The 22,367-nt window shown below is 40.5% G+C and overlaps 1 protein-coding gene and 1 long non-coding RNA gene across 7 annotated transcripts in view; one reads left to right on the top strand and one right to left on the bottom strand.

The window, feature by feature from the left end:
• CD86 (CD86 molecule) overlaps window positions 1–22,367 on the top strand; it is a 38,796-nt gene that overhangs the window by 4,564 nt on the left and 11,865 nt on the right. For 4 of the 6 annotated variants that reach the window (XR_015284957.1, XM_086882793.1, XM_086882798.1 and 1 more), the window contains exons 2-3: window positions 18,849–19,031; window positions 19,165–19,318. The gene's annotated coding sequence lies outside the window, so the exon portion shown is untranslated. The remainder of the gene's footprint in view (window positions 1–18,848; window positions 19,032–19,164; window positions 19,319–22,367) is intronic. The other 2 variants (XR_015284959.1, XM_086882794.1) reach the window with 1 other exon arrangement.
• Window positions 8,402–22,367, bottom strand: part of LOC111938561 (uncharacterized) — a 31,206-nt gene continuing 17,240 nt past the window's right edge. The window contains exon 2 of the long non-coding RNA XR_002869014.2: window positions 8,402–13,127. This is a non-coding gene — a long non-coding RNA (uncharacterized LOC111938561). The remainder of the gene's footprint in view (window positions 13,128–22,367) is intronic.

The following is a 22,367-nucleotide window of genomic DNA, read 5'->3' as shown; positions in this document are numbered from 1 at the left end:
AATTACAAAGCCACATGCTTTATAATTGCAAAGTCACTAACTTATCCCAGTCTCGTTCAACGATCTTCTCCTTCCCAGCAGGGCCCATCTGTCACCATTTCACTAACTCCATGTTTTAATGAGATCCAATTTCACTCTTTGCTTTCAAGTGTTTTTATTCTATATCTGTACGTTGAAAGAAAAAAAAATGTTTTCTATTAAAAGAAAGTCAGTCATAAATATGTGGGAAACTGAAGGGCCCCTGCATATCTTGCCATCTAACATTTTTTCATTGTATTATTGATAGTTTTGCATTATTTTCATTCAATACCAAAAGAGCAATTAAAAGATGTTTCACTTTAGAAAGAGAAAAAACATGAAGGAAAGGTAGACATAGAATAAAAAAAGAAAGGTGGACATAGAATAAAAAAAGAATAAACTGCCTTAGAACTACAACAAGCTGATAAGCAAATCCTTTGGCAAGCTTAGTCTTTGGGTAAAATGTTCTCATTCAGCACATGCTACTGAATGAGCCTTGGACCATGAACGGTCAGTGAAGAATTCTGCTGTTACAAGAGAGTATACCACTTGGTGTAAAAATAACAGCATCAGCTCTCACATTGTTACCTCCCTTCTTTAGCCCAGCCACAGATCTGGAGGGAAGAAATGTTCTACACAAATTGCAGCTCTTCCAGGCTTTACCTATATTACCTTTATACCTGAGACCTCCTAGGCTGACTCAAGCCTGAGGGTGAAGCTGAAGGCGTCGAGACAATTTGACCAGATGCAGTAGCTGTCAGTTCACAGGATACACTGTGAGGTTCATGTACCAATGCTCCTTTCTTCCAAATGAACCCAAAAAGCCAGATCAGGAGCACCATCATCAGCTACAGTGGGAAAAAACGTGACTTTGTTTCATGGATGCAATGCTCAGCCAATAAATGTCTGTCAGTCTGTTCCATTTATTCAGCCAGCTGCAGAGTGATGTGCAGCTGGGAAAGCTGCTGTGCTCTTACCCAAGCATTGTGCTCATCCTTGCTACCCTGTGAAGCCATCGGGCTGCCTATCAGTACTGGTAAGACAAGGATTTTTCCATCCACCTCTGTGTGAGTTGAAAGACAAGCCAGTGGAAATGGAAGATTTACTTATCCAAACACAAGGCTTCCTCTTGGTTTGTTAGTCTGCCCATTACATTTTGCAGTAATCCTGCCCTCATTTATCTAACACTTTCTCCCATCATTCCCTCCAAGTCATCTAAAGCCACCCAGCCCTCAGGTGGCCACTGCTCTTCCTACCCACCATCTTTTAGCTGAGCTCGTGCATGGGTCTGTAATTACACATATCCAAACTATCCAGGGCTTCCCTGCAGAAGCTGCAATGGAAATGTATCCAGTAAAGGCCCTACATTGCATCTTCAAAGTGCCTCTAGTTAGGAACTTCTAATACCCTCCCCCCTTCCACTGCATGAGGCTTTCCAGCCACAAATCCCACGGGATCCCTGCCTGTATTCCAGATGTGCCATGTGAGCCTGAGTGGCCTCCCACTGTAGTCTGGGATTTTCCAGATGTACGTAGGTGTGGGTGAGTAGTAAGCCTGTCCTTTTTAATCATGCTGCATTTATTAAGGTATGAATCAAAGTCATATATGCGTAAGAAGCCCAGAATTTGCTTAAAATGCTGTTCAGGCTCCACTAGCTGAGTAGCAGACAGAAGGTAATTGAGTCCAGTGCATCCTCATGGCACGAGCTCTACTTGACAGGTATCCAGCAACTGTGTGAGGTGTGTGTTTGAAACCACCCTGATTTCCAGATACACAGCCCCCTCCAGCTGGGACAACTATGCAGGAGACTTACAGATACTTGGATCTACTAGATTTCTACACTTAGAAATTCTCCTGTTCCAGTGAGTTTGAAATTCTGGATACCAAACCAGAGCTTCTCTGGTGAAATGTAGGCATGGGACAATGGATGTAGAAAAAAGGTGCTTCTGTGCCTGCTTCTACTGGTTGTGATGACCAGTGTTGCCACTGTTGATGAAAATGCCCAGAGACAGGAGACTGGGAAATTCTGCTCTACTGTATCTGTGATTATATACCTTCACCATCATTATACATTCTCTTATTTCCCCTTCCAGAAACACCCACATGTGAGCACACACTCTGAAAACTAAGAACATGGAGCTGTCTTCCCCTCAGGAAGAATGAGGCCAACTTTATCCCTTCTCTCAAGCATGAATAAAAATATGCTGATCTTACCTGAAGATCTTCAGAGCTTTACATTTAGTCCTTTCATGCCTCAGAGAGCCTATCCAGCCTCCTATAAATGCTGCAATGGAAGTTTATGTTCCATCCAACAGTTAAATATCTGCTGACAGGTTATTGTGTTGTATCATTGCTAGACATTCACATACTCCTTCAGGGACAGTGCCCGAGTCAAAAGCTAGAATAAAAGATAGCAGCATGAATGCTGTGCTTACTGTTTGTTAGGTTTTGTTACCTGAAATTCATATATAATAGGATTTCAATGCATTTGAGTCCTTAAAATGGAAATCTCAAGTCCCATTAAATATAGAAGAAAACATCAAGGTAGTGGAAGATGTTGCCAGATCCTGCACTTGAGTCACAAAAACCCCATGTAACACTACAGTCTTGGGAAAGAGTGGCTGGAAATCTGCCTGGCAGAGAAGGATCTGGAGGTTCTGGTCAACTGAACATGAGCCAGCTGTGCCCAGGTAGCCAAGAAGTCAAATGGCACCTGGCCTGTGTAAGCAATGGTGTGGCCAGCAGTGATTGTCCCCCTGTACTGGGCACTGGTGAGGCCACACCCAGAATCCTGTGTTCATTTTGGGCCCCTCAGTGCAAGAAAGACATTGAGGTGTGGGAGTGAGGCCAGAGAAGGGCAACAAGGCTGGTGAAGGGTCTGGAGCACAAGTCCTGTGAGGAAGAGCTGAGGGAGCTGGGAGTATTTAGGCTGGAGAAAAGGAGGCTCAGGGTGGACATTGTCACTCTCAACAACACACTGAAAGAAGGCTGCAGCCAGGTGGAAGTTGGTCCCATCTCCAAGTAAAAAGCAACAGGACAAGAGAAAATGGCCTAAAGTTATTGGGGAGGTTTAGACTGGATATTGGGTAATATTTCTTTCATAGAATGGGTAATCAGGCATTGGAAGAGATTGCCCAGGGAAGAGGCTGAGTCACTATCCCTGGAAGTATTTAAAAGACACGTAGATGTGGCACTTAGGACACTTTTAGTTTAATGCTGGGCTTGAGAATGTCAGGTTTATGGTTGGACTTGATGATCTTAAGGGTCTTTCCCAACCTAACTGATTTTATAACTTTGAGATGTTAGATGAAAATCACTGACCTTGGTACAGAAAAATCACAATAAAAGCAGAGTTTCAACCTCTCTGGGGCAGCACTATGTAAATAACATGGCAGCTTTAAAAATTATGAGATACTGATGAAATCCTGAAAAAGATCCGATTCAACCAGCACTTTCTGTCATACATGAAAATCATTTAGACCAGTAAAAGAGATGGCCATTAAAAGAATGGCACTGCTTTGGGGAGTATTGGTTGCCTTTTGTAGAGGGAGATAAAAGAGAACATTGATTTGAAATGCCAGTGCAAAGGTAGGAAGAACATTGTGTCCATAGGAAAAAATGGCCATTTTCTCAGAGAGAATTCAGAATAAAAAGAGGAAGTAGGATTTTCCCCCCCACCCTGAGAGTTTCGTTGTGGGGTGTAGGGGCTTTTGGGTTTTTTGGTTGCTTGCTTGGTTGGTTGATTGGTTTAATCAGAACTATTTATTAATGATCAGAAACTTGTGATTCATTGAAAAAGAAATATCTGGGTGACAACTGAATCAAAATCCCAAAGGTCTTTAAAAGGCACAGATTATATGATACTAAACAACCCATTTAAAACTATTTCAGTAAAGACCAGAGAAGACAAAAAGCAAATATATAAACATGCCAAACAATATCATCAAAACAGCAGCTGACATTGTTTGAGCGGATATAAAAGAAAATGTTGAAATACCAGAGGTTGTAGTGATAAGCCCAACTAGTTCACAAAGATGTAAATACAAGCAGGAAAATATTTGGGTTAAAGATGGAATAACTAGGAGTAAGGCCCTTGTAAGCAGGATAAAGAGGAAATGTGCAATTTCTGAGAATACCTAATAAAACCAGGCACGTAAGTTCCATATTCTAACATACAGAACAGCCAGAACACCATCAAGGAAAGTGAAAGCAGAAATAGAAATAACTGAAACAAAATTATTATACACATGGAACAAGCTTGAAATGTCAAAGAGTAAAATGCCACACTGAGGGAGAAATTCCAAGAACCAAGTATTTGGGCATCATCGATTCAGAGAAAAGGCAGAGCAGTGAGATAAGGGTGCAGGGGTACACCCAGGCAACCAGCAAGTTTCCATCACAATCTCAGGGGGAGTACATGTTTGCCCTTAACAAGGTGTATGTAACTACAGAAAATCAGCTTCCTTAACAAACCTGACCCAGATCTGAGCGAGCCGGTTGCATCACACCGAGTTGTATTCGCAGGAAAGAGATGTCTCTCAGAGACAAAAGAATATTTTTAGAAAGCCTTGGAGATCACTGTAACTTGCAGATTTTTTACAATACTAAAGACTTGTTCTTCTCCTGTGTTTGGTAGACACTGCCTCACAAAACCCTTTCATAGAGCGCTCTGCAGCTGTGACATTTCTGCACAGACACAAGGACCTGACTAGATATTGCCAGACCTGGTTTCTACCTCCTGCTTGCTCCTTCTCTGCCTGCTTTTGCATAGAGGAGCAAGTCTGGCAGAAATTCTGTGGCTAAACTGAAACACTCCCCAGCCCATCATTCTCCCATCATCAGGTCTATCAGCTTCTCAGTTTATCAGATGTATTTTTATGAGTTTATGACATACCATACCCACATTTTCTGCCTCCTTTGTGCCATATTTGACTCAACCTGGGTAGCACCTACATCCCAGGGTGCAAGAATGTTCCAGAAATTTATTCTTCAGTGAATAAAATCTTCTAGCATCTGTTTTAAATTTGCTTGGACTAATTTATAGCCATTCATTTCAGCTCAAATGCTACTGTTAAAGTACCAGCATTCAGGTTTTATGATTTCTTTTTATATAGAGCTTGAAATTTAGTTTTGGCTGAATTTTTCTCATGGCAGAGATTCAGAGATTATTCATGGTTATCCCATAATAAATAATGCAAATGTCTGTAACATTTAGTGTAGATCTGTGCCTGGAATGGTTCTGTTTATGCTATTTCTTATTTTTTTCATGTCTATTTATCTACTTACCAACAGGTAGAAGAAATAGACTGTTTGCATTAGACAGAAGGCTTCTGAGTATGGCTTACAGCACCAAACTTCCATGTATGGCTAATGACAGCACATAAATCTTGCATGTTCTCTGTCATCAGCTACACTTCATATCCCTCACAGACATTATTTGACAATTGAAATGTATTAGGAAACTAATTTGATGCACTTAAAAAATAATTTTAAGGTACACAAGTACAAAATAGTCTTGGCATGGACCCTGGGAAGAAAAGGAATGAAAAGTTTGGGCAAACAACCCGCTTCCACCTTCCACACCTCTCCCAAAGGCACATGCATTGTGAAAGTTACCTTCTGCAAGCAGCTCAACTTCCCATCTGTATTTGCCTGGGACTCTCCCCTTACCTGGGACACCAGCACACTCCACCCACGTGGCACAGCACCAAACACCCACACAGCCAGGCACAGACAATTCTTCAGCCCCACTCCCCTTTTTGTCAGTTTTCCTTAGAAATGTGCTGGCACTGCTGCACTCTTCCCTCCCTGACACGAGGTATGATTAATGACAGTTCTTAAAAACTACAAATTCCCTTTTTGTCAGCATGGCCAACAACTGGAGTTTCACATGCTAGCAGCTTCATCAGTCTTCAAGTAGGAAACAAATCATGACACATTCCCCACAGGTCAGAATAAATGTTCCACTGTGGTACTTCTTTATCATTACTGAAAGAGAAATGCACCTGAGAAAGCACCCAAGATTCATTCTGAAAAATCCTTCCAAAATTCCCTTTAGTCTCTTGAGCCTCTGCTCAGCGCTCCTGGACACGGATTGTTGGAAGCAAAGAAATATGTGCCTACACTGAGCCTCTTTCTAGGGGAAAAAAAAAAGAAAGTAGTTGAAAAATTGAGGCTAAGCAGAAGATACATCATCTAAAATGTAGTTTTATTGAATCACTAATGCTTGTTTTGCTCAGGATGCATAAGGGTTTAAATTCAACTCTCTTGTTTACAATTGCCCATACTAACCTTCTGACAAAAAACATGCCTGGTTTATCCAATTGCTGAATTTTCTTCTGTTAAGTTTAAGCAAAACAAATTTCAGCCATTCTCATCAGGAAAGCAGGGGGAACTCCTGTTGTGTTACAATCTTATGTCCAAACTGTTTCCAACTTGAAATCAACAAAGTTCTGACCAAATTAGGTAAGGAGACTTTGAAAATATCTTTCTGGAGCATTCCTGCCTCAGTCAGGGGGAATCAAGTTGGCTTCTCTGCCCAAGAAAAGCCAGTCCATGGCTATCAGACCCTCTGAGCTGATTTGCACCAAGTTCCTTGAGCTATTTGCCCACATGCATGGACTATCAACCAGAGTCTTCCAGTGTTTTGCAGAGAAAGAGGGCATTTTCTTTCAAAACCATCTGGGGGAGAAGCTGTGGTCCATTTACCTATGGTTTTGTGCTAGAGTCCTCATGGTCTAGGACCATCATGGTCCTCGGGCTCCTCACAGTTTCTCCCATGGCACAGGGATCTGCCCCACAGCAGGGCCCTGCTGAGCACAGCGTGGCTGCCCAGAAGCAGTTTCAGAGGAACCCACAGCGCACAGCACTGACGAGCCCACTGCCAGCTGGTGCTCACTTCTGAGGAGCGAAGCACAATTGCTCAGCCACGGCTTCTGCTTTGCAAATAGGTGCTGGGAGCCCTCATTTAGCCACCTATAAACCCAGTTTATGTGGGCTCCCATCTCACTGCGCTGTGCGAAGTTTTGATCGGTGTAATGAGGTACTGAATCTACCGCCTTGAAAACATCTGCATATTGTGTATCAACGGGGTTGCCTTTATCGGTGTATCTTGCTGTCTTCCCAGCACAACTGTTTGATCTGACTCATTTCCCTAAAAACATGCTAAGTGACATTAATTATAATCTTACCCCTCAGGTCTTTCTCAGCTAATCCCTTAACCGCTTTTCCCTTATTTTACCATGACTGAATCAGGCTAAGTAAGTTATAATTAGCAGTATCGTTCTCATTCTCTGAATATTGACACAATACCACCACTAAGACATGATTTTCTGGGTTTTTTTCATCATTCCCTTCTTTGTTAAAATTATCAAAAGTGCAGAAGTCAAGTTGGCCAATACTTTTATAACTCATAGGTGGAAGTAAACTGGGCCTGCAGATTTATCAATGTTAACATCTGTTATTTAACAGGCCAATAATTAGTGTGTCAGAAATCCGTTCATTTGATATACACGTATCACACTGCTTTCTTCCAAATATAGTAAGGAAATTATTATTTTGTCTTTTCTACACCATTAAAAGCAATTTTAGCAGCTTTATCTAGCTATGGCCAAACATTTCTGGGGCTTGAGGATGGGGTTTGTTGGGTTTTTTTTTTTCTATTTATGCTCTTAACTTTATAGTCCCTTTTGACTTTCCCATCAGAGACCTTCCTCTTTGGCAGCTTTATCTTTCCATATCAATTTCCCAAGATTTGTGGCTCCTCATTCAACATTCTTCCAGCCTGGATCCAATTCTTTCATTTGTTAAAAATTGCTTCTTTATTTCTAATCATGGCTTTCCCTTAACAACTAAAAACAGTACCAATGTTCTTTTCTTTTATAGTGACTTTTGGACAGCTAATAAATGCTCTTCAAGAGCCATCATCTTCCATGTACATTGTTCAACCCAGATGTATTACCCAAACAGATTTTCCTTATAACTTCCCTGAGATTTCATAAATTAAAGCTTTTGAAGCCGAGTTTGAGACTCTCATGTGATTGGCCACGCTAAATATAATCAGGCCTTGAACACTGGTCTCTTGGTAACCACCAGCTTCCAATTCAGCAACTTTCATCTTTATTCCTTGTAGTGAAGTCCAAAATATTTATCTTATGATGGTAAGGCTTTTAAGTTATGTAAGTGACATTTTACCGACTTTTTGGAAAAAAGTGGTTAGGTCACTATCCCTCTGAATGCAGAAGACAGATTAGATCTTTTTTTAAAAGACATTTTTTGATCTAGTTCTGAAAAAACTTTATCCAGCCTCTGCACAGGGAGGGTCAGCCTAGGTGAACAGGGAGGCCCCTTCTGTCCATAGAGTCTGAAAGTCTTTGAACAAAAATGAAACTCTATTGATGTTTAATTGGTAACTGCAAATCTTTCAGTTTTTAATTTCCCCATAACAGTGCAGATTTGAATTGTGTCCATTACAGAAACTTGGTTAGGAGTAACTCATCAATATAATTGCAGGTTTTCTAACCCTTCTAAGAGGTCAGCCCTTTTCACATTTCTCTTATTCTCTCCTTTCACCCTGCTGCTTCATTGTATTTTCCAGTGTTAGTTGGCACACTGGTCTACAGGCATTCAGGAATCTTCACTTCTAATTCATCTCTTGCTGCACCTGCACAGCGATAACATGAGAGGAAAAGAAACTAGTTAGAAGATGAAAAAAGGTGATTATAGATCACCTTTTATGGGGCTGATTTGGGTTTATTTTTTTACCTTGAGAGTGGTCAGATACTGCAAGAAGTTGCCCAGAGAGGTTACAGGATCTCCTTCCCAAGAGGTGTTCAAGACTCAAGTAGAAATTCAGTCCAGAGGAACCTGATCTAATTATACTTAGTTTGAGCAGGGAGGTTCCCCAGATGACCCCCAGAGGTCCCTTCCAACCTAAATAATTCATGGCTCCATGAGCTATAGACCTAAAACAAGGTAATTGTATCTTCACTGTACAGTCCTACCTCTGAAACTCTTTTTTTCCTCTCTATCTGTCTTAATCACATCATAACCAGAGGTGTTAACATTCACATCATTAACATCTCAGCAGGTCAATGTAATTGATAATGTCAGTGAAATTAAAATGTCTTTTTATTAGGGCTGTACCATTTCTTCAGTTCTTTTCCTCACCAGACTGGAACCCAGCCTTTATGCTTCATAAAAACAAAGTCCTTGATAATATGTCTTATTTCAAGTGTTAGTATGCCAGCGTAGTGAGGCACTCCAATGCCGCTCCCGACTTTTTGTAGGATATAAATAGTTCATAACAGAAATAATGCATTGAAGGAGGTATTTGAATGGTACTACACATAAGCAGATACATCTGCCTCAATTAATGGGGTTTTGACGATGCCATTCTTGCACAATACTAGTTTTGGTACATTGCTTCCTTCAGGCCTACATGAATGAATTCACTGGACAAGGCAGGTGGTGCATTATAATATATGCAGGAATTTCTGAGTTTTGAAGAGCCTGCCTTTGCAATAAAAATGTAAATCTAGAATGTATAAAAAACATCTTTGTCAATTATATAATAATTTTTGGCATATTCTGATGGACTAAATATTTACAGCATTGCTAATAAACTCCACAGCTTTTCACTTGTTTTTGACAGAACTGAAATCACCTTGAAGAATATTTCAAGATCCATTGGCTGTTATACGTAATGCAAATTCAGGGAGAAGTATTTCGAGTCCTAGAAGTTACAGTGGTAAAAAAGTAGAGCCTAATGATGACAGATGACAAAATACAGTGGGAACTGCAGTGTAGACTGAATTTAGATTTTTAGGAGACCATAACTATACAAACAGTCCGTTAAACCTTCTGAAGTTATATTTAATTAGAAATACCTAATTAAAATAGGTATTTTTTAATATTTATTCATACCCTGTTAATATAGTACTCACTGACACACAGGTATATGTAGGCTTCTAATATGAGTCCTAAAACCTAAGGTAAGCAAGTGTCTTACACACAAGTGTATCATGTACTGTGAAGAACACAGGTACACATCAAGAGATAGGGATAAATATTTACCAGAAGAATTACTATAGCTTTTATAACCTTACTGCATTTCTGAAAGGGAAAAACCCTATGCCTGAGAGCCATTTACAATCTGATTACCTATTAATAAACTAAGAAGCCTAAACTCAGTATTACCCATTAAGCTAAATAAAATAAAGCAAGATAGATCTCAAATTAAATTATAACTGTAATAAAGTGAATTAATATACTTTTAAGATACAGTAGGAAGTCAACAACTGCACTTTATATGAGCACAAGTGGGATTCAGATTGTGAAATTACCTGTCTGAGACTTAAGAACACATGATAATGGCAGTATAAGAAACACAGCCTTCTTCCAGCCTCTTTGAGACAGCTGCTAGGCTTATCAGAATTGCTGTATATTGAGCAACTTATGCAATTTTCCATTATTTAAGCTAATTGCCCTTGTTTCATTCAGAATGGCTTAAAACCCTCTCTTTCCCATTTTGGCAAGCTAATACACTACAAGCACATTTCTAGCCCTTGCAATGGAATATGATTTAAGGCAGCAATTTCTACATATTTGGATGTGTACAAGTTGTTATGCAGACACACTTAATCACAGTTTCTAAAGGTTACAAATATTACTCACCAGTAGGGAAATTATCTACAGGCAAGTTTGCAGAGCCTTAAGCTGACATCTGCTTTGGACTAGCCCCAGGACAGCAGTAATCTGCATCTTGCTGGTCCAAGAGGAAACTTCCTGTGCTGCTTACCCTTATGGATGGGATCCTGCTTCCTCTTCAACTGCTCAGATGTATTGAGGGATGTCACATTGTACATCTCTGAAATTGGCTGTTTCTTCTCCTTTTTATGTTCACTTTAACTTCAGGGGATTATCTTCAATTTAGCCCCATGTCAAACCCTGTAAATTGAACTCTTCTGCTTGCAGTTTGCATGTTGTCAGCCTCTTTTAAAGCCATGATAGAAGGGTCTCAAAATAAGAAGGTTTCAGGATAAGGAGATTACTGCACAGCTCTTTTATCAAATCCCACATAGAATAAGAGGTGAATTGATGATGCTGTCAGTTTCTTTCACTTCATCTGGCTGTTTAGTTTCATTTATGATCCAATTCACCAATATTTTCTCTGAGTTCATTGATACCCCCATTGCACCTGCCAATATTTTGTACTCTCTAAATGATTTTTTCAACCTTTTTTTGTTCTATTAGCACCAAAGGATCAGGAGAATTAAGCAATTTTATTCACCCTAGCCAAAGGAGGTCACCCCTGGCAAAAAAAAAAAAATAAATTTGCAGGTACATAATAAGAAATTTAGTTAAGCAAGTAAAACCAGCACTAGCAGAGCATTAGATAGAAGAGTATGGAAAGACAGTTTTAAATACATAAGCTATGTCCTAAGGAGTTTATTATTTTACTGCTGTCTCCAAGAAATGGCTTCAAAGTAATTTCCAGTATTTATTTTTTAAAAATGCACAAAAGTGATTGTGAGATTATAAATTGTCAGTTTATGTGATTATTTTCATTTTTAGCAATGAGTTTAAGATAGATATAAAAAACCCACAAAAACATTTAAGAGTAAAATCTTATATCTCTCCTTTGATAATATTTCCACACAGTGGACTTGCACTGCAGAAGAGGCTGCAGTAGTTTTCTTCCATTTTCAGCCAGTTTTTGTTTTTATTTTTTATCAGGAGGACTGCCAAATTGTCTTATGCTTGGGGAGGACTTGAATTGAAAAGGATATTCTCTCTGCTGTGGTCTCAAATGTCATAATTCTTCCAGCTGGCATAATATATAAAACAAGTGAATAAGTATATAGGATGCATGGGACAAGAGCACTTCAGTACATCAGCATATATACAGGGTTAAGTATTTGTAAACTCATTCCCTGTATTTAAATTTCATGTATTTTATTCCCTTGCATGTTAGCATCACTTCCACATCAAAGAATCACATTTTGTTTAAACAAGTTGCAAAACCAGATGCCATGAGAATGAAATGCTCTCCAAATGCACTGGATGCTTTAATCTCCGTCTCTCAAAATGCAGGCATTATATATTAAATAAATTTTACTCCCAGTTTAACTGGAACATCCTGTAAGATCCAGTGCATTAAATAAACTTAAAGAGTGAAGTTAAAATCTAGTTCCCCTGCCTCATTATAACAACTCCTTCTTTCTCTGAATCAAAACTAAGCAGGGTGTGCCCGAGAGTTCTCATTCGTGGACAACTGTTAGGACCTGCCAAAATGGGCCCCGGGATCAGCAGAATTTTAAATCTCCATCTTTTCTGAAGGCTAGAGGGTTTTCCCAGGCACTGCTGGGCATGGCTCCTAGGAACTGTAGTAGGTACCTTCTATGAGATTTCCTTTAATCTCTAGAAATTTTTTCCATGCTATGGGTTGAGAAGATGTGGGATGTAATTTTCAGCAGGCATTGGTACTCACCAGTGATCAAAGATATAACAAAAAGCAGTGCAGGAACTGCCCCTGGCCATGAAAGGAGAGAAAAAGTCTGTCCAGTTAGGACAAATCCACTGAAATCTCTCAATACTTAGGATGGTGCCTGGGCTGGATTTAAGGCATCCAAACACATACTGACAAATATAAAAACCCCTTTTCAGCTGTTATTTAGCCAAAATCCTTTTGACCTCCAGGATTTCAGGTTTCCAGGTGACAAAACCTGAGATGCTTAGCAACAGTTTACTAATTCAGGCCCTACTAAGAGCCAGTCCCAGCCCTTCCTCTCATTGTCTTGTTTGATGGACTAGACATAGTTGGTTGTCTCAGAACATATTTATTGAATGAATCTCTGCACAGAATTGGATTGCATGTGCTTATTCCTTTGGAAATATCATTAGAGGAATGATGTCTCTCTCTGCCGATTGGATTGAGACTATTTTTACAGTTGCTTAGTGGTTAGAGTTCTCATTCAGAGGTAAGGAGGGTGCAGGCCAATTCCCAGTCCTGCCTGTCAGGTGCTGGTATGCTTCCAACTCTCACATTATGGAATAGCACTGTAGACAGCTATTCCCTGGTAGATGGCAATTCTCAACCTCTCCTGAACCTGTGAATTAGAAAGGGGGAATATTGCCTTAGCTGCATGATGCAAGAGGTCTCAAAGAAAGAAGAGGTCATTCCTGGTCTTCTTATCACAGCCCCAACCACTGCCTGTGCATTTGGCATAATAATACTTAACACAAAACTCTTAATACAGTCCTGGGGGCAGCAACATCAATCCAGAGCTCCCACATCCCACTTGAAGCACTAGTAAATGGAGGTCATTATGCTCCTTCTTTTCTGACCAAGAGATTTCATAACTCTTATGTGCAAAGTAGAGCTGGCTCAGAAGGGATTTGGTCCTACTACAGGACTGCCTTTAGCCTGGTACACAAAGTAGTTCTGCAGTGTGAAAAAGTAAGCTAGAATCTTTGGATGAACCTGAGTCTCCCTAAAGAAGGGAAAAGGATTTGCTTGTGTCCTTAGGATAGAGTGGTGCATCCTTCTTTTTGGAGGAGGTGATGAAGGCGCCTGTTAACAGAACAAGTTTTTCAACTGGGAATCCTGAGGGAAATCGGGTACTCATTAGCATAGAATGAGAAAGCCAGATCCTAGAAAGTGGTCAGATTGAAGACATATTTTTGCAGGCTTCTCTCATAGACTGATGTATGTGACTCCCTCCTCAGTGTGCTAATTGCCAAAATTTCCATTTGGAAGCGTTGCATTCTCCCCATGAACTATGTTTAGCATTTCTCGTTTTCTGAATGTGGGCATTCAAAGCCTTAATTATAATAGTAGTCTTGATGTAGCCAGGATAGTCTAAATGAAGCAAGATTTGTAGAGAGATCATGTTTCCTAATAGAGCAACTTGTACCACAGGAAAAAGAAAGCAGGCTATCAGGCATTTTTAAAGCCTTTTGAAGCTTCTCCTGTTTTTTCTGTCAATATTTGGATTAATAAAAGATACATTTCTCTGTCTACAAAACTTGCCTCATCAGTTCATGGCAAAAAATGCATCACCACCTTCCTTAGATTTTAAGATTTGTCCAGTACAACCCATTTTGGTAATATTTCATGCCTTTCATTTCTCAGAGTGAGCTGTGACTGTGGGAGCAGAAGCAGGACAGCTTGGTTTCTCAATCTTTTTTGTGCTTTGTACCCTGAAGCCACTTAGCAGAGGTTTTGTCCTTGGTGGTACCCAGAGACTCTAGAGGAACTTTGCCAAAACAATTTCCTAATCCTATCTCCAGAGTCAAGATACCTCCTAACACTACCTTGGGTGCTTCCCTGTTGTTTATTGTAACACGCCTTTGTATGGAACTCATCTTGCTTTTTAATCACCTAGGCATCATTTTTGCATCAGCATTTAATACTCTGGGGACAATGAAGAATATTTTGCCATCACTTATGACTTTGATAGAAAACTCAGATCCTACATATGGCTAAAGGGGTTCTGTCAGTGTAAAATGTGTGGTCTCTTTGCCACTGATGCCATCACCACAGATTTGAGTTCCTCTTGATTTCTCACCTGCCATCCTGGTGGCTACTTCAGCCTTAGGCACTGGATCACAGAGTTCCTCTGGAAGCTTTCTGGGGTTCCCAAGGAAGACAGCACTTACTTTCAGGCTACACCATTTTCTGAGGCACTAGACCCCTTCCTTCAGGATGTCCTTTACCTCCTTTCCAGAACAACCCAATACCAGCTTTCTAAAAAAAAACCTCTCCATGTCCTCACATGGTTCAGCACACCAGGTCTGCTTGCCTTTGATCATTTTATCCCATGCTTTTCCCACTCTGATAAGTACCTACATAACTTCTGCCCACTATAAGTAAAATCTAACATTTATTGGTAAGTAGTACCTTTGTGTACAAAAATTAAGACTTCAGGCATCCTCACTGTGGCCCTCTGTCAGCTTGGGGTGTCTGCTGAGCATGTCTGGGCTGCTCACAGCAAATGCACCCTGCTGTGGGTGGCAGGCTTATGTCCCTATGTGTCCCCATACACCTCAGTAAATCTTTTGCACTTACAGTCCTATCATAATGTAAGTGTATTGCAATATCACAATCAGCTCCAGATTGTCAAACCTTTTTAACCTGCAGGCCTGATGCAAAATTGTAAATTTCAGTGAGGCTCTGCACACACCATAGCATCTTGTCCTTGCTGCTACGTTATCTCCAAGGGAAGCCTTTCCAGAGCTGGAGTCTCAGCTACAAGGAAACATCTTTCCAAGTACCTGTCAGCTTTTAGGGTTCTGCTGTATTAATCATACACTCAGTGTTTTGTGTGGCCAAGTTTCAACATGTTTCTTTTTTCTGTATGTGCCAACTTGGAGCTCTATCTTCAATCCTTACTTTGTTACCTTTGTTATTTCTTCAATTTCAACTTCAAGGTCTTTCTTTTAGGAACAAAGAAGTGGATGAAATTCTGATGAAAATTCACTCTTAAGCCTGGGCTTTCAAGTTCAGTCTGTCTTTCTGAATAATTGCTTACCTTTTATTTATGATCTACCATGAAGTATGTTCTTCCCCAAAAGACTATTAGAGTGTTTTTACTGACCTCTTCTTAAAAACCTTTTTATCAGCAGCTAACTCCTAATTCTATTCTGCAAAATCCCTGCCTCTCTATGATCTTCTCATGTAGTTTTAATGTGTTTCAATTAAGGCCTGATCTAGATTCTCTTTCTTTGCCTACACACTCTCTCTGTCTTGCTTCAAACTTTTTACATTCTCTTCTGATTTAGACACATTGGTTTCCTATTTCAGATATCACCCAACCAGTTTTTAAGAGATCATCACAAGCAATACATTGCCAACACAGCTATTCCCATTAAATACATATTATTATCAATAAAATAATAGGTAAAGCTAACCTAAAAATGCATAAAAAAACTTTCACCATGAAACTAGGAACCACATCCTATCTCATCAAAAGTTACCCAGGCCCATACAAAGAGCACTACCTTCTAATCCAACTGCAACCAGCATGGCTGGTGAGGGTTCAGATGAAAACTGAACTCAATAAATTTGTATTACATTCAGTATAAATGCTGAGACTCTGTAGGCAGGAAGACAAAGAATATTTAACATTTCAAATTTGATTTCTTCCAGTCCAATGTTTAGATCTCATCCATCATTACTTTTGGTGACATCTCAGAGTGGGAGGAGGATATTCCATCATCTCTGAAAATCTCATGCACTTCTCCTATTTTCCTTGTTAACTGCAAGACTAAGCTGCATGCAAGGGAAAAATCTGAAGCCTGTAAATGCTTCAAGGTTTTAGATTTTTGCTGAACATGTTTGGGAAACACTTAAATTAGGTCCAATTAGTCTTCAATCAATCTAGTTGAAGAAATTATTCTTTTGGCTGCATTCACAGGAAACTGTTAAAAGTAAATTATAGTTCTCTGATTGCTAAAGACTGGAGAAAAAAACTTCCCCTTCTTCACTCCTAACAGCCTACTTCTCTATTTTTAATCAGAGCTGTTGAGTAGTTTGTCCTGGGCAAAGAAAAACGTGCATACAGAAACTGATTTGGAATTCATTTCTAATAATAGGCAATATATCCAGATGCTTAATAGGCAAAGGATACAGGATGGATTTTTTTTTTTCTCCCCAGGCAGCCCCTTTTTGAATGCCATGTATAAAATGTGATTCAGACAAAAGAGACTCAGGTGTGAATATTGTTTGATCTACAGCTGGCAAGAACAACTGCACTCATTAAGCTGGGCTTTTATGAAGCTCACTGCATGCTCATAAGCCAACTTGAAACAAATCTAAATGGATGATAAAATTACAAGTTTTACTAAGCTGGCAGAATCAAAATGAGGTTACAGGAGAAATCAAATTCCATATAAATAAATTGGCAGTACAAGAAAATGAAGTTATCAATTTATCAAAGAATTATACACATAAATAGTCAAACACATAATCACAACTTCTTTACTCAGTCATGTAGAAAAGTCAAAGAGAATATGGCAAGAAGGGCAGCCGTGTCATAGATATGGCCTTAAATTTCTTCAGTTTCCCATAAATATTATGGAATCAGTACTGATATCACTGTTCTTACATAACAATCCATTCAGATGTGTTTTTACTGTGTCATCAGTTCTTAAATTAACTTTGTGACTTTCAGAGGTGGAGTACTGGGGAAGGACAGGCTGCTTTTTTTAATCTCATTGTAGTAACTTCAGTCTTTGCCAAAAAACTGTATTTTACATTCAAAGGCCCATTTAAGCAAAGAAAAGTGAATGGTATTTGCCAGCCATAAGAACTTAGTCTTTTTCAAAAAGGGTTATTTCCTTCAGGCAAAATCCAAGCAAAGGTTTACGTGAAGGATAGGGCTTACACAGCAGCTCAGGGACGCTGTGAATAACACTGACACTTGTGAGAGAATCAAATGTGCCTTAAAAGGGGAATTTCAGCTTAAAAAGAGGAAGCATCTTTTGCACAGAGAGTACTCGCTATAAGTAGCACAAACATATTTGTGATAGGAGAGGGTGGATTTTCTGTGATCTGGACTTTTTGCACATAGTGGAAGGCAGTCACTGAGGACAGAGGAAAGGATGGACATTTCTGTTATCAAGCAAGATCCATACTGGAGTATTTTGCTGCCTCTGAGACAGGAACACTGGAGAAGGAAATCAAGCATTCCCCATTATTCTAGTAATCCTTTTGACTGAATGCTTTAGCCTTTTTTCTTTATCTGATAACGATTTGGACAGTTAGAGACACAAGCATTTGTAATGCTCCTATAAACAAGTAGGAGCACACCTTCATAAACACATAATTGTTATTAGTGAAGTGACTCCACAGCTGCTCTCTGTTTCATTTGAGCCACAGTTGCTATCATAGCAGCTTCACACACATCCCTTACTTACTGGAGCAAGATGATCAGGCTATAGCAGAATGAGCCAGAGCCCATTCTATGGTGGCATCAGCACAATCATTTCCTGAATTCCTGGAGCAAGATGTTTATAATCAGGACCTGGGTGAAAGGACCAAAGTGGATCTCCAGGGTGTTGTCCGATCATAGACACTTTAAGGAGGCTGGACCTAATTTACACCAGTAAATATGAGAATCAGGTCAATTCTTCACAGCTCAGTTCTGGTGGTTGAGGGGAGAAACCAAAACCGAAAGGCAGAACCTTCTCCTTTACCTTTGTAAAGTTAATGTACTATAAGAAGCACTGTGAGAAAATCAGTATGTGTCCCCAGAGTGATTTCTGTGCTAGAACAGAGGCTTGGCTCATTTAACTGAGCTACTGAATATCACATCTTCATTTAATAATTAAGATTAATTTGTTGCAAGAAAAGTAGCACTTGATCAAAGATCCTTCTGTTTTGAAAAGCAGTATGAAGTTTGTGTCACATGCCCAGCTGATTTTGGAAGACTTCTACTGAAAATAATGAATCTAACACCTGAGGACTAAGCATTGAATATATTGCATGGCAGCTAATCCTTGTTATCTCTGTTTGTGTAGTAAGGAATCAAATACAGATTCATCTTTCTGTATACAGCACACACCTTGACACCAGAGCTGCCTTGCAAACTGCTATTTGAAATTATGCCTGTAGGGCATTGTGTAGCAATGATGCCATTTCCAGGCAAAGTGTCCTGTGCAGAAATAGGAGACTTGGAAGAGGGACAGCCTGGGAATGGGCATTTACATTCCCTCTTCCATACAATGACTCTTGAAGAGTCTCCAGCAACTGACTGGCCTGTTCATCAGCTGTCACCTCTAAATTGTGAGCTGTGTGGGAATAGGAGTGTGTTCCCTTTCTCTTTCAGTGCCAAGTTGAACAGCCTGCTGTGAATTGGTGAGACATGAACCCAGCAATTACTACCTCCCAGCAGAGAAGTTTGCTGTACTAGCCTTGATGCAAGTGCAAGAGCTGGGAAAGGAAGACAGACATCATCTATTGTGCCTGTGATGCAGAAGTGGTTCAACCAACTTGAGATCTCTGTGGCCAGGTGTGGCTTAAAGTGTGGAAAAAACATGTACACCTGACCTGTACTTTAGGTGGAACTCAAACACCACAGCTAATCCAAACGAATGTCTAATTCTAATGTGATGACGTTCTTCCCCTCTGAATTTCCCCCGCAGTTTCACTTGCAGGGAGAACACGTTTGTGTCCTATGTTTGTGCAGCGAGACTCTGTCATTAGGTAGCTACCGTGCCCTCTTTCAGAGCCTCAAGTCGTGGATGAAGGATTCTGCTTGCAGAGGCACTGGAATGCTCCATGATCTCTGGACCAAAGGTATTATTTAAATAATTGGTGTTTTTTAATTGCTATTAACAGAGGAGTTTCTAGATGTTAGAGCAAAGTGATCCCAGAATCATAGTGAAAGTCATGGTTCTCCTGAAGATCTTAGATACTATAAAAGGATGTTGCTGAATGGGAAGGGATACAAAATGCATTCAGAAATCAAATATTAGGAAGGCAGAGGGTTGGGTTTTCTTCACATAATTAAAAAAAAAATAGTTAAACAAGCCCAGAATTTTAAAATATAAGTTGGAATGAAAGATAGTTATAAAAGAATGAGCAACAGATAAAGTTTTGCAACTAATTAAAACAGCGACAGTTTTCTGACTGGGGAAGCCCATAGGAAAATCAAGTTGCCTGAATAATGTATGTTTTAAAATATGTGTCTCATTGGATAGTTATATGGCTTAGTCATATGGCTTAGTATTAGGGTGGAGGGCATCATAGAATCCTCTGAACTTGCCATGTTAAAGAAATTTTCTTAAGGTGCAATTTCCTTTGATAAGACTTGTACAAATCAAATTGTATCTACAACATGGGGAAAGGCTGGCAAATGCATTTTTAGGATAATTTAATTTACAAGCCCCAGGGATAGCTTCCAAGTCAGTAGTGGAAAGTCTTTGTCACAGATGTCCTGCCTCCAGGAGGCTCACAGCACTGCTCATGGAGTTGTTCAGTGTTGCAAAGGGTGGAAATTTTAGAAAAATTCCCCATGCTAGAAAAATAAAAAGAGTAATTTACTAGTTCAGTGTTTAGTTTTGTTTTGAGTTCAACGTGGGGCAGGAGAGTCTTCCCATAGAATATGTGTACCTGTTGTAAGAAAACAAGCTAATTACCTGTGGGAATATGCAATAAAGGAACATTTTGGAAGGAACTTAAGGGTCATGAAGGAACTTAGGAGTCAAAGAGTGCAGATGTGACAGTGTCTTTCAAAAGATAATGACTATATTCAAAACTGAAAACAGCAAAAAAGAGAGCAAATGAAAACCCAGGCAAGTGTACCTGATACAAAGCTATTGTTTACTCCAAGACCTTCATGCTTCACTGTGCCTTTTGGGCATTTACATGCTGGTTTCACATGCTGGATTGGGAGGAACAGGACAGAGAAAACCAGTCTCAAAATAAGTCACACAGGGCTTTCTGGCAATTGCCCTCAAAAGTAAAGGTTGCTCTTTTCCCCAAACATTGATGTTGGAGTTTTGCCATCCAGAGGGACCCTGACATGCTTGAGAGGTGGGTCGATGCAAACATCCTGAAGTTCAACAAAGCAAAGTCCAAGAGCCTACACCTGAGTTGTGGCAATCCCAGGGACACCAATAGGTTGGTGAAGTGATTGAGAGCAGCCCTGCGGAGAAGGACTTGGGCATAGATGGTTGATGAAAAATTGAACATGAGCACGAAGTGTGTGCTCACAGCCCAGAAGGCAAACCATACCCTGGGCTGTATCTAAAGCAGCATGGCCAGCATGCAGGAGGTGATTCCTCTCCTCTCCTCTCCTCTCCTCTCCTCTCCTCTCCTCTCCTCTCCTCTCCTCTCCTCTCCTCTCCTCTCCTCTCCTCTCCTCTCCTCTCCTCGAGTCTCCTCTCCTCTCCTCGAGTCTCCTCTCCTCTCCTCTCCTCTCCTCTCCTCTCCTCGAGTCTCCTCTCCTCTCCTCGAGTCTCCTCTCCTCTCCTCTCCTCTCCTCGAGTCTCCTCTCCTCTCCTCTCCTCGAGTCTCCTCTCCTCGAGTCTCCTCTCTCCTCAAGTCTCCTCGAGTCTCCTCTCCTCGAGTCTCCTCGAGTCTCCTCTCCTCCCCTGACACAGGAAGGACATGGAACCCTTGGAACTGTAGTGATAGGAAAAGGAGGAACAGGTACAAATTCCAAGAGGAGAAATTTAGGCTGGATATTAGGAATAAATTCTTTACTGTGAGGGTGGTGAGGTACTGGAACTGCTTGTCCAGAGAAGTTGTGAATGTCCCAACCCTGGCAGTGTTTGAGCCAGGTTGGAAGGGCTTGGAACCTGGTCCAGTGGGAGATGTCCCTGCCCATGGCACCTAGTCCCAGGTGATCTCTAAGGTTTCTTCCAACTCCTAACGTTCTATGATTTTATGATTCAGGACAGGAATCCCCCTGTACTGAGCCAAGTGGGAACTGCCTCATGAGTTTTCTCAGACTGGTTTGGACCAAACCAAAGCCCTCATGAATCAGGCCTGTAAAGTGCATGTGCTCATATGGTTTCATCTCCTTCCAGTGATTTCACTGCAGAAACAGTAAATAAAGGGTTGAGTGTGAATCCTGACTGCATACTGACATAATTTCAATTAATATACTTCTCCATTTTCATCTTTGACATCCACACATGATTTGTAATTGTGAGTCATGGAGACTCCTCCAGGAATAGCTGAAAAAGCTCCAAAAGGGAAGAAAGACACCCCATTGTATGCTAGATTTATTATCAAGGGAAAATGTTTACCTCCCCATGGACTGACCTCACATTATTGAGGATGTCAGAGATAATTTCTTGGGTCTTCAAACCACTTCCATCTCATCAGTTATCACTGGCACCATGAAAAAGGGCCACTTCCACAGATGGATGCACTCAGCCTGTGAACAGCAAAACTGCACATCCACACACAGACCCCACAGTGTCTATCTTTCCTCTCTTACCTGGCCCCCTTTGACTGCTGCTCAGTTCTGGGACACAACAGGACTTTCAATGGTCTGCAGATATAAGAGAGAATTGAGCATAGAACTTGTATTGAATGTGCCAAAGGAATAGTGTAAGGAGCCCACAGTGATACTGTGTAATTCCCCTTCCTCCCTTCAGTCTTCTGGACACCGGCTCCAAGGATTTGCATTTGTTGGTTAAAGGCATTTTATAAAAAAGGAGAAGAAAAGCTGTTGGCAGCACTGAAGCTGTAGTGACCCAATTAATGATTCAGCAATTCTCTATAAAGCAGCTCCCATGAGAGAAGCAGCTTGACACACTCACACTCAGTGACAAGCAATTCACCTCTGCAGGGAAGGTGGGTGTACACCCCTCTGCAGACTCAGGGGATCCTT

The sequence above is a fragment of the Cyanistes caeruleus genome, chromosome 3, assembly GCF_971803275.1.
Source record: "Cyanistes caeruleus chromosome 3, bCyaCae1.hap1.1, whole genome shotgun sequence".
NCBI classification, from domain to species: domain Eukaryota; kingdom Metazoa; phylum Chordata; class Aves; order Passeriformes; family Paridae; genus Cyanistes; species Cyanistes caeruleus.
This window is presented reverse-complemented; position numbering and strand designations above follow the sequence as displayed.